Raw genomic sequence first — 3,519 nt, 5'->3', positions numbered from 1 at the left:
ATACCATGCAACAAACTAAATACCATCTAAGAATGCAACTGAAGTCACTTGTTTCAGTGTTTCATCAATATGATGCCTTGCTGTAACTGATAATCAGGTTAATCACAAATACATTAATTTGTAATGCTGAAAACAGTTTTACGAATATCATCTTACTCAAAATAAATATTTTATTGATTCTCATTAGTCCTAAATTAACTACATTTGCTTTCAAAAATATGCTTGGATAGCATCTTTTTTTTTCAAATATTGTATCAATAGAAATACCAGGTTAAACAAGCACAAAGCCAAGAAAACCAATGATGCCAGATACTGAATTTCTATAGCACTGACCTATGAACACCCTAGCAGGAAAACACTGCTGAGTGGAGATACCATGCAGTGCAAGCATCTTTTTAAAGTAATAAGATACGAGGCAGTGCTTTGTGATATTAGATCTGTATCCTCTATTTATAATATTAAGAGACACTTATCACTTATTAGTTTGGCATTCTTCTAAAAGCCCTACAAATATTAACTCCTGTAACACATGTAAACCTTATGGTTACTATTTCACAAAGGAGGAAATAGGAACATAAGAATAAGTATTTTGCTCAACCTCACATAACTACTATGATAGTATTATGTTTTAGGTTGTATGAGTCACAGGTGATATTGTGCTCTTAGTGTTTGATAAGCATTTAATTTGGATTAAGTGGGTTAGTGTTTATAAATGTATCAGACACCTAACAGGAATTAAGTCTATTTTCCTCATTTCGGTCCCATGACTTCATATTCACCTTCATAATTGGATACAAGTTTCCATATTGTCTGCAGTCCACCCTTCCATCATGAACCATGTACAACAGCTTTTTCATCAGTGGCTTCAATCCAGGACTCAACTTCAAATCAGTACAACAGTAAGGAGCATTGAATTCTTGCTGATAACTTGACTTCAAGTCAATTTTTTTTACACGAAGAAGAATTGCAAGCAAAGATTTATAATAAGTCACCTTCATCACTTACTAATCAAACCTAGATATGATTTTTTCCTGTACTTTATGAATAGCAGACTTAAATTTAATTTTCATTAAAGAAAAACCAGATCTCTTTCCATGATTTTAAAATGAAAAATACTAAGGGCATACGTAATAAGTAGAAAATTTGATCACAACCCTAGCATTAGAATTAGATCTCATTTTCAAGAGAATAAGATTTCTGGCTCTCCATGCTGCTTGAAAATTTACAAGGGAGAAATGGAGAATGAAACATAAGATAAGAAATAGAAGGTACTGATGAATTAGACACCAAGCTTGGTCATCCTTCATGATGTAGAGTGTATCAGAAATAGGTACTTTGCGGGATAATACATGGTATTTCATGGGGCATTTCCCCCTGTGATTGATAATCAAATCTCCAATAATGTTGACAATTTTTCACTTTTAATAACTGCTGATAGTTTATTTCTATGAAGACAATCTTCTTTATTAAATAAATGAAAATTTGAGATGGCTATAAAGATTGACAATGTGTCCTCTTAAACATTTAAACACCAATGATTTATCAACCTACTTATTCTCATTGTTTGCCACTGGTTTTACAAAGGGAATAAATTACCATTTCCACATTTCTTTACACTTGACTCTGATCTTCCAGGCATGGAGGTCCCCTCCAATAGCAAACTGTCTTTCTGGATCCCTCAGTAACTTAGTCCCTAGATAACCACACGTTTTTATTTTTAATTCTTACTTTCAGCAATTCCACAGCACTAAAGTTAATGGCTTGCTAAACCCTTGAATACCATTAAAAGCAAGAGTCTGCACATTTGTCTTTTAACTTTGTGTCTGTTCTACTTTCCATTCTTCTTAAAACAGTTGTTCTTCTATAAAAGCTCAGCAGGGAGCTGTTCCCCACAGGCTCAATCAAGTGTTCACATCCGCTGGTCTCTCCAGCAGTGGATTTAATACACTTATTTGGACAAAATTAGGCCCTGAAACATGGTGAGTTCTCAATTTATTGAACGGCAAAGCAAAAACCAAACCAACCAAAAGGACTGAACAGATTCTCATATTTCTAATCTTCCAAATGTAACTTACATAAGATAGATCTTGATCAATTTTTAGAAAAGGAAAACTTGGCAACTCCATAAACAAAGAGGAAACTCCAAGAAATCTCCTTCATGTAAAAAATAAATAATGTCTCTGTATTCTTTGAACCTGCCTTTCTTTTGAAACTTAAATTATAAGAAAACAACAAATATTCTACATTAAAATGTTTAATACGCTTACCTAAATTTCTGATGATATTGTGTAACTAAATGTAATTCAAATTTAAGAAAAATAAGTATTTTCCACATGAAGTACATATCAAACATACTAATATAAGCCAAAATCCTTTTCATAAAACAGCAGTATTACCAATATCCATCCAATAATGGATTTAGTGTTACATGGAAATTTTTCAAACTTCCAACTACTTATTTGAAGGAGTATGTGTAAACCATATCATGTCCAAATACACACACATTTCTCCTCATAGAGTAAGAAAAAAAATTATAGCACACACGGAGTAAAATCTACTGTAAAGAAAATGAGTATACTACCACAGAATTTCCATTTCAATTAAAATTACCAGACTAGAGAAGGTGGTACACTATAGTCTATATCATTATTATAAGAATTAGGTTAGTCTCAATGAAGCTGATGACATGTTTTTCATTGGACCAAACATTTAGATGAATTTTTTTTTTTTTTTAGCATGAACGCAGTCCTCCACTACCACAAACTATGCAGTCGAGTTTCCCACATTTGGAGAAACCACAGGGTCAGCACATTCGGGGTGCAATGGATAAGCCTGACCCTGGGAAAATCACCTTTGTGATCACAGTATCTCCCCTGCCAGGTTAAGTATTGAGATGAGTTTTTAAAAGAAGCATCATGTTGTTTTCCCAGATTATCATATCTTCCTTTGAATATTGGATATATAATTAATGAAACCATTCAAGCTAAGAATAAATTGTCAGAAACTTATCTGTCTTTAGTGTTTATATATGTCTCATTTTATTAGATATTTGAGATGATTAATACACAGAAGCCTTTATTTCCACTAGGGGTTTACAGTCTTTTCTAAATGTAAGGCAGACAGGAGTTCTTTCTCAACATGCAAGGGAAGAAAACAATTTTTCTTAAAACTTTCACTTTAAATTCAGGGGGCACGCGTACAGGCTTATTGACTGGCTATACCGTGTGATGCTGAGGTTTGGGTATCAATGATTTTCTCAACTTGGTAATGAGTACAGGACTCAGTAATTACTTTTCAGCTCTTGCCTCTAATCCCCCTCTAGTAGCCCCCAGTTTCTAATGTTGCCACATTCATGTCCTTGAGTACCCAATGTTTAGCTCTCACTTATAAGTTAAAACGTGGTATTTTGTTTTCTGTTTCTGCATTAATTTGCTTAGGCTAATGGCTTCCAGCTGAATCCATGTTGTTGCAAAGGACACGATTTTGTCCTTTTTTATGACTGCATACTATTCCATAGTG

At 33.6% G+C, this 3,519-nt stretch overlaps 2 non-coding genes across 2 annotated transcripts; both read right to left on the bottom strand.

The window, feature by feature from the left end:
* Window positions 1-247: 247 nt before the first annotated feature.
* On the bottom strand, window positions 248-386 carry LOC116539757. Its single transcript, XR_004264171.1, has one exon. It is a non-coding gene; the product is annotated as a small nucleolar RNA SNORA8 (small nucleolar RNA).
* A 2,344-nt stretch (window positions 387-2,730) lies between these two features.
* Window positions 2,731-2,889, bottom strand: LOC116539755. The gene has a single exon (XR_004264169.1). It is a non-coding gene; the product is annotated as a U1 spliceosomal RNA (small nuclear RNA).
* Window positions 2,890-3,519: the final 630 nt, after the last annotated feature.

This window comes from Sapajus apella, unplaced genomic scaffold (assembly GCF_009761245.1).
Source record: "Sapajus apella isolate SASKATOON/1434 unplaced genomic scaffold, GSC_monkey_1.0 scaffold132, whole genome shotgun sequence".
Taxonomy (NCBI): Eukaryota; Metazoa; Chordata; class Mammalia; order Primates; family Cebidae; genus Sapajus; species Sapajus apella.
The sequence above is the reverse complement of the archived record's forward strand: the minus strand, read 5'-3'. Positions and strand labels throughout refer to the sequence as shown.